General features: G+C 43.8%; 1 non-coding gene across 1 annotated transcript; it reads left to right on the forward strand.

Annotated features, from left to right (window-relative positions):
• The first annotated feature begins 11,567 nt into the window (after positions 1–11,567).
• On the forward strand, positions 11,568–11,686 carry LOC144825637 (5S ribosomal RNA). The gene has a single exon (XR_013609459.1). It is a non-coding gene; the product is annotated as a 5S ribosomal RNA (ribosomal RNA).
• The last annotated feature ends 643 nt before the right edge of the window (positions 11,687–12,329 follow it).

Raw genomic sequence — 12,329 nt, forward strand, 5'->3', positions numbered from 1 at the left:
AGTGGTTTGAAGAAAATCCATGGTGGAAAAGGGGGGTTTGGGCCTAGTTGCAGACAGCGTTTTGGCACAATTTAAACTGAGGCCTAGCAGTATTGCATGTTTTTGGGGGGCTGTTTGGGGGGTTCTAGGTTTTAGGGGATGGATCGGGGGGTCTGGGAGCACTGCTGGGAAGGTCTAATTTTGATTGCAAGTGGTTTGAAGAAAATCCATGGTGGAAAAGAGGAGTTAGGGCCTAGCTGCAGAACGCGTTTGGAGTGATTTTGACTAGGTAGGCCTCAAATTTTCTAAGTGTGACATTTTCCATTTTTGCTTTTGGCCTGTTTGGGGGTGTTCTACTTTTTTGCGGGTGGGTTGAGGGGTCTGGGGGCAATGCTGGGAAGGTCTAATATCGGATGCAAGTGGTTTGGAGAAAATCCATGGTGAAAAAGCTTTTCCTTTTTAGCTCACTTGTGTGTTTTTGGGGGGCTGTTTGGGGGGGTTCTAGGTTTTTGGGGGTGGGCTGGGGGGTCTGGGAACACTGCTGGGAAGGTCTAATTTTGATTGTAAGTGGTTTGAAGAAAATCCATGGTGGAAAAGGGCAGTTAAGGCCTATCTGCAGAGCGCGTTTGGAGTGATTTTGACTGGTAGGCCTCAAATTTTCAAAGTGTGGGATTTTCCATTTTTGCTTTTGGCCTGATTGGGGGTGTTCTACTTTTTCGTGGGTGGGTTGAGGGATCTGGGGGCAATGCTGGGAAGGTCTATTATCGGATGCAAGTGGTTTGGAGAAAATCCATGGTGGAAAAGTGGGGTTTGGGCCTAGCCCTAGTTGCAGAGAGCGTTTTGGCACGGTTGAAAGTTAGGCTTAGTAGTAGTATTGCATGTTTTTGGGGGGCTGCTTGGGGGGGTTCTAGATGTTTGGGGGTGGGTTGAGGGGTCTGGGACCACTGCTAATGGAGTTTACACTTTACACCTAGCTTGAGGGGAAAGATCCGCAAATTTCGCCCACACAAGTTATTTATCCTTGAAAAGGAGACTCAGAGTACGCACTTTCGAAAGGATGCTTGTATGTATTGTAATACTGTCGACAATTACAGGCCGGCTTTTACCCTGTGCAATGGCAAAAAGGATGAACTCAGGCTTAAAATTAACGACCCGCAATTCAACATCCGCCAGGCAGGCAATGGATACTGTGTCTTCTGGTCCCCAACATTGATCGACGGAGCGTCAGATGGAATGGAGGAGGAACGCGAAAAAGAGGAATGGCTGGATGCATGCAACTTCCCAAATTCAACAGGACAACTACAACCACATACAGTTACAGTATCCATCTTCATTTCTACTTATCTTTTAAGTAATGTTATTGCTGGGAACTTCTATGAGTGTGACTCTGTGCATTTGTTTGCTCTCTGCTTCAATTCTTCCCTCCAGCCATCGTATACTTTTTTCTTTGCTATTTTTTAAACTAATTTCATGTACTAAGCGGTTCTTCTCTCTGAGGGCAGATAGGCAAGTGAAATTGCGTAATTACTGCAGCCCTGTACTGTCACATTGTTTCTTCATAGTTAGTATATTGTAGAAAGTACTACTTACTTTTCAGTAACCTATCCATTTAGCAAACAACTTCATACATGCAGTAGTGCATGCACTTCCTTTATGTCCCTTAAAAGATTTATGGATAGCTTCGTATCCAAAGATTTGTTTACCTTCATTTGTTGTTTGCCCATGCTGTGGTTTTTTTTCCTCTCTCCACAAAACTTTCCCCACAAACCCCATTCCCATCCAAGTTTCAAACCCTAACCCTCTTCCCCCGGGCTGTGTGGTTTTCATTGAGGTGTGAGTAAATTACAACAATAATTCCACACACTTGCTGGGGAGGATAAGGTGCAAGCAACCTCCTCAAATTAATTATAAGGCAGCTAGATGAATCCTAGGATATTGTAATTCTGGTTAAAAAAAACAACAATGAGTATTTTAAAATAAATTCTGAATTTCATGCCCACCATCGATTGGATCCATCGCCAACATCATCCTCCTACATGTCAAGAAGACTTGTTGTTACGCTGCTGTTTCACTGTGCTTGTTGTAGCCATTATCATCCATGCAATTCTTTTTTCCCCATACTTATCTTCAGAATTGCTTAGGCTACTGTTCCTTCTAATATTCCTCTCAGGCCACTCAATGTCTAATTTTTTTACTTTGTTTTTCATATGCTGCTACTGCTAGTGTGGTACCACTCCTACTAACACTAACACCACAACAATAGAATTTCGGTCCGGGATGGCGTAATCGCCATGTGCCATGCAGCCAGCGCTGTGCCTAGCTCTATTCTCAAACACAAATCACAGATAAGATAAGCATTTTGGGGAGGTAGAATAATGGGCTAGGACTCGGAGGAGAGACTGACAGTAGTACTAGTAAAGTACTAGTAGGCCAATTGAATTAACTAACTCTGTTAGTGGCACTTTTGAAAATGTTTGGACATTTTAGATAATTCATGCTGGTAAGTTTGATGAAACCAAAGGTGCCATAACCCTGCCCACCCCCCCACAAAATAAGATCAACACATACACTATGTTGAAGTATGTAAAAAGATTAATGATATATTTCCCCTAACAAAAATAAACGAGTCCCACCCCTCCCTAATCCAAACAATTGTCCATTTCAAATAGTCCACTAGTCCCAAATAATCCCCAACTCCCGATTCCCACCCCCCAACAGTCTTTAAAAAAGGGACAAGGGACACAGTCACTTCCGGCGGTGTTTGGACAGGCGGTCCCGCCGCTCCTTGCGGAGGTCCCGGAGCTGTTTTTCAAGGTCGTCCACCTTGCGCTCCAGGTAGTCCACTCTTAGGCTTAGGCGGCGCATCCGTGCCTTCCAGGCTCTGGGGAGGCCAGCTGCTGATGTTCTTGCAGCTGAGCGGCGGCGGGGGCTGTCCGAGCACGGTGCCGTGCTGGAGGCTGCTGGCTGCTGGACACAGGGTAGTGCTGGAGGAGGTTGTTGACACCCCCTCCTCCTGTTCCCGAGCCCACAGCCGGCAATATTCCACCCGAATGGCCTCCAGCTTCCGGGCTTGGTTTGCTTGGGAGCATCTATATGAAGAAAGAAAGAAAAATAATGTAACCAATACTCTTTAACAATAACACAAAATAATTCAACAGAAAGTTGTCTCACAATAACGCTAGCAATTTGCAAGCACAGTATAACGTTTTGGAATGTATCTTTCCACCATCTTTGTAGGCCTGTAACAATAGGAATTTCAGGAATTCTACTACCAGGCAGCACTATGGACTCAATACATAGTCAGAGAGTCAGAGAGTACACCAGTATTCTTTTTTTTCTCTAGTTTTGTGAAAGAAATTATTTGTACGTGAACTTGTGGTAGCCGGCATAATGCCAGCTCAGTCAGCTTGCACCCAAGAAAAAGAGACACAAGCCATGATGACACAGACTGGCATGCATTACTTTAAGCAGTACATGCAGGAGGGGATACGGAAGCTCTTACTTTTGTACAGGGGTGGCACTGGCCATACTCGGTTTAATTAAGGGCTACTGCTCAATGTAATTTATATTTCGCACTGCCCCCCCTGGGCCTTCAGTACTACAAAAGGAAAATTAAGATTATTCATTTCTGAACATGTATCCAGCCGATCACATGATCTCTTTGCTTATAGGATGGATGACTTTAGGTGCTTTGTTGTGATAGACTGAGTGAACAACAGCGATAGTCCACCCATGATTAACACAGCAGAAAGAAAATTATGAACATAGGGAGTGAGTGTGGTAACCATAATTGCCAGAGGAAGGGACTTGACTTGATATAATTGTCAACTATACAATACATACACAATATATGCTGTGCTTGCAAAGTAAACTACTGTACTGTTACTTTAGGCAAAGGAGAGTTTCTGAACAATCACAACTTGTAGTATTTGGATTTCCTCTGCTTTGCTACTCTGGCACGGACATGCTGCTCGAACAAAGTAACACTCTTCATGCACTGAGCGTCTGTTCTACACATACACCTCTGCTATGTATGAGGAAGAAGATACCGTCCGGACTTCCAAAGTAAACGTCTATCAATCTTCTTAGTGTCTCAACTGTAACAACTTTACGTTTTCTCAACAACCAAATAACACCCTTTTCATTTTATTTGGTAAACCACCGTCTTGACTTGCATTTGAGTTTCACCAAAATGATATATTGCAATGCACACCACACATGAATTTTCTGATTGACCCACACAGGCAGTAATGTTTTCTTTCTCCTCCAACCATCCTTGCTTCAACAGCCATGCATCTGATTCCTTCCTATCAGCCACCTCTGCCTGCATTCAGAAACACGTATCATTCTTTAGTCATAAATGTTACGACTCGCTCGCCTTACATTGATCCTAAGTTCTTTCCCTTTTCGTTCATCACATCCCTCAAGTTCATCTGATATGACTTGGCTTCATGATAAAAGTTTCCCAGCTGATTTGAAGTCAAATAGAGGGGGCCATTGCTTACTCGAGAACTACAGCCGCTAATGCTATTGCTAAGTCCAGGGTGACTGTCTTCTCTGTGATTGGCTAAATAAATGTAGTTCTAAATCAGTAACTGTTCTTAACAGTACAGTGTACTTGTAGTAGTGTACTGTCTACTGTACAGTACATCATACACTCCTTTGCGAGCCTACTCTAAAATGTCAATAAGTAAGGAGAATAATAATAACTTACCACCGTCCGCCGCTGCTGAGCCATCCCCCTCAGCTCCTCCTGGTGACGCCGCCGCATCCGCCTCTTGAGTGGACCCCTCCGCGCTGCTGGCCGCGGCACTGGTGGTGGCAAGTGCTGCATACGATGTTGTGACGCCTAGAAAAAACATGTCATATTTTTAGATGCCATACACCACCCCCTACTTCGTCTCGTAATGGAAGAGAAAATGTTAAACAATTTTTAATTATTGGGACTGAAAAGAAGTCACGGTTTTGGGGAGGGTGTTAACTTATATGCTTAGCCATAACATGCAACTCTTTTTGGCACAACTGATGAATGCTTGCTCTTTAACGTGCAACATTTGTATAATTACAGACAGAACCAACTACTCTTCATCACCACCAGAAGGACTTGAAGTTCCGACAAGGTGAGGGCTCCCGAGTCCCGCACAGTTACTTCTGACTGAGGTATGTGGAAAGTCGAACTGCACCTATCATCAACAATGTCCTATTTCTCTTGTCCATACTTCTGTATGTGCAGAATAGTCCCTGAAACACTAGCAATATGGTATGTGCTACTATCAAATCAAAAAGCCAACTACAAGCTTATTCTTTGTGGTCATTGACATTTTGCTGTTGGAAATTGTCAAAGCACTAACATTAAGAAGACTGGAATAGACAGCAAGGGCAACCCAGAGGACTGCACTGAGTGCCTCTAGAGCTATTGCTGGATCAGAGTTTTGTTTAACACTGTTTGCCGACTGGGAAACTTAGCTGCCTACACGGACCGACTCAGAAATAATAGTAAATAGTAGTAGCACAGAGAGGGATGGTAGAGAGGCAGGATAAGAAAGTAGAAACAGTCTACAAGAAGATCAAAGACTATTTTGTAAAAAATAGAATTAGGAAACAGTTTGGAATGAATAGGAGCTGTAAAAGTTAGGGAAGTATAATTATATTAACAACAGAACAACTTACTGGGGCCAGCAGAAGAGCCTGCAGAGGACCGTTCCTGCCCACTCTGTTCCGCCGGAGTCTGGGATGTTGCTGCCTTGCCCCTGGGAGGTGCTGATGATCATGAAATAAACACAAACATGGATGAGTGTTTTTTGGAAATATTTGATTTCTTTGACCACAATCTAAAATTATCTCGGGGAAACAAATTAGCAACAATTGCACTACATGTATTGACCTATCTGATCTGGTCAACTAGGAAGATACTAGTACAGTATTGCTGGATTCGCAGAATGTCTACTTGGAAAGTTATGTAAATCACTAACTAAAGCAACAACAAAAAAGGTTCTACTACGACTGCCAGCACTCAGCAGCACGCAACGTGACAGACACAGTCCTTCATCATGATTGCAGAGCACTAAAAATGTCCTACTACTAATAACAAGTCATAATATACTCAACCTATCAATCCATCACTATCTCTTCTTCTTAGTGGCAGCAGGAGTACAAAGGAAGGACTAGACTTGAGTCTCTAGTCTCTCTAGCATTACGCAGTTCTGTAAAGTACTACACTCATACATATTCAGGCCAAATGAGCACAAAGTTGCAAACAAGTAAGCATAGTAGCAACGCCACTGAGGAGGCGAGCACCTGGAATCAGAGAAGCTATTTAAACACTATTTTACCTGCAATGTAATCCTGCAAACCTGCTCAGGTTCAGGAAACATTTGAAAACTTATCTATTTCCAGAATAATTCTAAATCTGTTCTGTTTCACATAGGCAACTCGCTCTGATTCTCTATAAGCGCTGGGATGCCTCTGGGTAACCGTGCGCGGTACAAAATTCGTTAATAATAATAATAATAATAATGTAATCGAATAGGCAGCATTCTTGCTCTTCAGGAAAAAGATATATTAGCAATATAACACAGAGCAGAAGAATACAAAGTAGTTATTAAATAGCTACTCACCAAGTCCAGGGATCTCCACACCTAGCAGGTGGAGCAGGTCCTGCTCCCGGTCGAGGACGTCGGCCCACCGGTGCGTCGCTTGGTCATAGGTGCGCCGGACCCCCGACTCCCTCCGCATGGCCCGGCACACCTTATCCCACCGCTGGCGACGCTCCCGGAGGCCATACCCTTGACCGGGCCTGCCCCCTGCTGCCACGGTCTTAGGGAGGTGACGCAGAACAAAAAATATAAGGGCGGCCACCTCCACCGCGGTAAAAACCTCCCTGGCCACTACATCTACTCCCCTCAATCGCCCGCATGGGAGCCGGCTACGGGGTGCGGGACCCTTCCCCTTTGACTTGCCAGCTCCCTTTGCCATGGTCCTGGGCGAAAGAAGAAAAGAATAGGGGGAAAAAAATAAAAGAGAGAGCTAAACAAAAAAAGTAGTTATTAAAGTAACAAAAAGTTGAAAAAAACACAAAATATAGATCTAGACGAATGGAGAGATAGATAATGAGCAAAAAAAAGCAAAAAAAAGTTCAAAGAAACAAAGGATTGCACAGATTAAAAGAGGATAGAAAAGCCATGCCCACAACCATAGCAATGAATGAAAAACAAGATGGCCGCGCCCATTGAAGACCGCGTGGGTAAGTTCGCGCAATATTTCCCCCGCGAGCACGCAAAAACACACGCGAACTCGTAATAGCGCGCTGCACACAACGCAAGATTGCCAATAGCGCCCGGAAATGGAAATACCCAACGCGCACAAGATGTCCGCGCCCATGCACAACCGCATGGGTAACTTCGCGGTCGGTGCACTGCAAGCCTCCCGCGAATACGCAAAAAACCCCACAAACACACAAAAAAAATAATCGGCAAATTCGCACGAATTCGCGGGTTATGCGGATCGCGAATTCGATTTTGCACGAATTCGCAAATTTTGCCCATACTTTATTTATACTGCAAAATCCTTTGTCCTCTGAAGGCAGTGGGGTCTGTACCTAGTCCAAACCAGTTCTGTGCATTCCTGGAGCACTTTGTTTACATGACTCCTTCTTTCCTTTGGCAGGGTGGGCCTGGGTCATCAGACACCTCACAGGCGGTGGAGCCGGGATTTTGGAAGGCAGGCACAGCCCTATTCAGGCCCAGGTGCTACTCCTTCCATCACTCTACATGCTGATAGGTCTATTCAGCCTTGTGCTGACTCACCCTGTCTCCTACAGCCACCCCAGACCCTCACAAACCAGACATACAATACACAAGCTATCAGAGGCAGGCTGGAGGGTTAGGCAAGAAAATACCTACTTTCTAAAAGTGGTATTTTCAAACACAGAATGTTAAAAATAACTTCACTAAAAGATGTATTTTATCATTCTGAGGTCAGGCGGCATACTAAATTTGAATTTCTACCATGTTCGCTGGGTCAGTTAGGATTATAAGATGTTATAATCAAACTGCCCATTCTGGCCTTGCAACAGTGCAAAACTAAATAGACTGTAATTCACTATCAGGTCATGCCACAGACATCAGGGCATGACCTACCTTTTACATATAATGCACCCTGCCCTAGGGCCTACCTTAGGGGTGACTAAAATGTAGAAAAGGGAAAGTTTAGGGACTGGCAAGTAGGTGCACTTGCCAAATCGACATGGCAGTCACAGACTGCACACAGGCTGTGCAATGGCAGGCCTGAAACACACTTTACAAGCTGCTTCTGTGGGTGGCATAACCAGTGCTGCACGCCCACCAGCAGCATTTGATTTACAGGCCCTGGGCCCACATGGTGTACTGTACTAGGGTCTGACAAGTAAATCAAATAAGCCAATCATGGAGTCACTAATCAATACACAAATTTACAATAGGGAGCACGTGCACTGTGGCACTGAATAGCAGTGGCACAGTGCCCAAACCATCTAAACCAGCAAAACATATCAAAAACAGAGGAGGCCATCAGTAAAAAAATGGAAGGGAAACTCACGCCAATGGTACCAGGTCTAACAAGTACCCATTGTTGCCTGATTATCTTTCCCAGTTAAGAGACAGTTTGTGTTCTATTCAACAACAGGTTTGGGACTCTCTACCGCCAATACCAGAGGGGTCTGGCCATGACATTCAGCCTGGAGACTATGCTTTGGTGAAAATAAATTCCAGATGAAGAAATTTTGGAGTCACGTTGGAGGGTGCCAGAACAGGTCCTGTTAGCAAACCGCACCACAGTAAAAGTTGCTGGCTGTAAGTACTGGATACATGCGACTCATTGTGCAGGGTCCCTCTGCCTTTGCCCTATGATCAGTGGGTGAAGGACGGCATTGGGGACTCCATGACTGAGCAGGTGCCTCGGTTTATTCCGTTCAGCGATGCCGAGCTGATTTGGACTCAATTGGATCAGGAGAATGGAAATGTGCTGAATGCGGCTTTTCCTCCGGAAATACGACTTGCCAAAGAGCTGTTGTTTGTTGATCCTACAGTGTCTGGGGCTGCCAGGTACAATTTGCGCCTTCGCCTGAGGGAAATTGTATCTAAGGAGAAAAGAGATTAGAGATGGACTGTGTAAGATAGGTTGCACTGAAGTTATAGTACCAACAGAAATTTATTGAGCTTGGTGAAGAATTTTTGCTAATCTTAGTTTAGTTGCTTGAGCATTAGGTGGAGAGGACTAAAAGTAGACCCTGAAGGTATACCACCTTGGCCGACATGGGATACGAGCATACGACAGAGCAAGCTCGACCGTATTTGATGAACAATAGGAGCCTGTACAGTGAGGCTCTGACGGACACTAGGAACTTGAATATTACCTTTGCATTTTGCCCCATTTCTCCATTCGACATGCCTCCCTTTGGTAGAATGGTTGCTGAGGAAGACCAGCCAGTGATTCCTATTGCCCTGCACAATGCAGTGTGGACCTGTAAACAAAAGTTAATATGTATTGCCCTTGTGATTTTGCTGTTAATCCTGTTATGTTGGGTATCATGGGTTTTGGAACGTGATCAAAGTGTATCTTTGCATAGTAAGGATAAGGTTGTTTCTACAGTTTGAAATTAAAGGACAGCCCCAAGCAATGTGTTTTTAGATACACACAAGAGGTTCTTTGGAGAAGGGACTGCTTGTTACCCCTCTGAAACCATAAATAGTCTATGGACAGCATATTTATTGTCAATTATACCTATACTGGAAATATCGGGGGTGTGACAACAACACTTATTACGACAACTTCTATATGAAAATACTTTGGTGGGTTACCAGTAGAAAGAATTGACGGTCCCCCGAGAAGCTGGTTATTAACCTGCTTCTTGTCCAATTATTAATTTTACTGACACTATATTGTATGTCAATTGTTCAGGGATAGTACTGCGTAAGAGCACATACTCTTTGATAAACACAAAGGACCCCAGTACGCTTGGAAGGAATTCAAGGTTTTCTGCAGTAGATTACGATAGACCGGTGTATGCACACCCAGGGTTCTTCTTTTTGTCTAATGGGACTTATTCGAATGTCAATAATAGTATGGATGATGTGGCACTTGGGATGGTAGTGCTTTGAGTGTACCTTGCAAACATGCGAAGCCTAAAGTAAGATGCATTAAAAGGACATTGACCAAATAATTTTGTGACAGAGTCAATAACTATAGTAATGGTATTACCTTTAGATACATTCTTTCCTCCATAATTACATGTGGTACTGCCATAGCCAAGGGTGAGAAAGCTAGAGAATATTTTGGGTGTAAGCTGCAAATATTGTCTAACTTCACAATAGCAGCTTGGCGTGACATCACCACCCAATTGGAAAGCATGCGAATATATTCCGGGCAGACTAGATATGCAGTCGATTTCATCCTAGCTAAGAGTGGTGGTGTGTGTGGGGTAATAGGAGACCAATGTGTAGTCGGGGTCACAAATATGGAAAAGAATATTACCCAACACATTTTAGATATCTTAGAAAATATTAAAGGAATGGAAAGTGGGAACTGGAGTTGGTCTCCATTTGGCAGCTGGGGTTGGATCCTTGAAAATGTGATTTATTTAATAGTGATCTTGGTCTCTTGCTGTGTCCTTGTTAAATGCCTTTCCTTGTGTTGTTCTTATTGCACCACTCTTCTCACTCCTGAGAGGAAAATTTTGGTTCATGATACCAATGCCGCAAATATGGTTCAAAAGTAAATAGATGACATGATGCAGATAGATGAGGACATTTTTGAGACTTCTTCCCTCCTTAACGTTTTCCCCACTGATGTTGACAGTATGGAGTGTTCATAAGTAATGTACTCATGACTTCCTGTTTTATTATTTTGTCTGTTCTTTGCTATTATTGGAAAATGGTTTAGCTCATGCTAAAAGGAGGTCTGTTAGAATGGAAATGATTTTGTTTATTTATTATCGTATGTAAGTTAGCATTTGCTACAACATTTATTTTCTATTTGGGTGCCACTTTGAATCATGATTGAAACTGATCCTTTGCTTTTTCCGAGAAAAGGCCTCAGCTGAGTTGTGTTTCTCCAAGGCCGAGTTTTGCTTCACTAATGAATATACTGTTCTTATTAGCGCATAGCTTTCCCTTTAGATAAAGGCCTTCTCCCCATTGTCTAGTCACGGGCATGGGCAAAGTGACCTTGAGTAGTAGACAGTGTGTGCCCGGTGTTAGAATCAAAACGTATTCTTTGTACTCTACTGTTTTGCTGAATTTGCTTGGAAAATTCCACAATGGGCGTGCCTTCATTTGTTCTGGGATGTACATAATGTATCTTTATGCTTGCTGATATCAGTCCCTCTGCAGCACTCCTAAGTAACTGGGCAAACCAGGCTCCACTCTGAGTTTACCTCAATAAACAGATATTGGTTTGTATTCTCTACTGTCTGGCAACTCTTCATTTGGTATGGAAGTCAGGGAGGTGGTTGTGAGTGACCCGGGTGAACCTTAATGGGCCACTTACTTCATTATGGCCAGCACTGAAGTAGAAAGAAAAAATCTAAGAGCCCCAAAGTCAGTGCTCTTCATGCCTGCAGCCATACCACACTGAAAGCGCCTGATCCTGTCTGATCTCAGAAGTTAAGCAGGGTTGGGCCTGGTTAGTACCTGGTTGGGAGACCGCCTGGGAATGCCAGGTGCTGAAGGCTTCTTGTTTTGCTTTAGGTGAATGAGGGTGGCGTGTCTTGCTTACTATGGAATGCAGTGAAGTGAAATGAAATAAACTAAGAACCCCAAAGTCGGTGCTCTTCATGCCTGGTCATACCACCCTGAAAGCACCTCATTTCATCTGAGCTCAGAAGTTAGGCAGGGTCGGGCCTGTTTAGTACATGGATGGAAGCACGCCTGGGAACACTAGGTGCTTTTTTTTTATTAAGGTAAATGAGGATGGCTTGTCTCGCTTTCTATGGCCAGCGCTGAAGTAGAATAAAAAAATCTACGAGCCCCAAAGTCAGTGCTCTTCATGCTTACAGACATACTACCATGAAAGCATCTGATTTCGTCTGATCTCAGAAGGTAAGCCAGATCAGGCCTTGTTAGTACCTTGATAAGAGACCGCCTGGGAATACCTAGTGCTGTAGGCTATTTATAATTTGTTTGGTTTTGCTTTAGGTGAATGAGGATAGCTTATCTAGCTTTTCATGGCCAGCAATGCAGTAGAATGAAAGAAACTAAGAGCCCCAAAGTCAGTGATCTTTATGCCTATGTCTAAGCCACCCTAAAACACCTGTTCTCCTCAGATCTCAGAAGTTAAGCAGGGTTGGGCCTGTTTAGTGCCTGGATGGTAGGCCG

This window comes from Lissotriton helveticus, chromosome 3_1 (assembly GCF_964261635.1).
Source record: "Lissotriton helveticus chromosome 3_1, aLisHel1.1, whole genome shotgun sequence".
Classification (NCBI taxonomy): domain Eukaryota; kingdom Metazoa; phylum Chordata; class Amphibia; order Caudata; family Salamandridae; genus Lissotriton; species Lissotriton helveticus.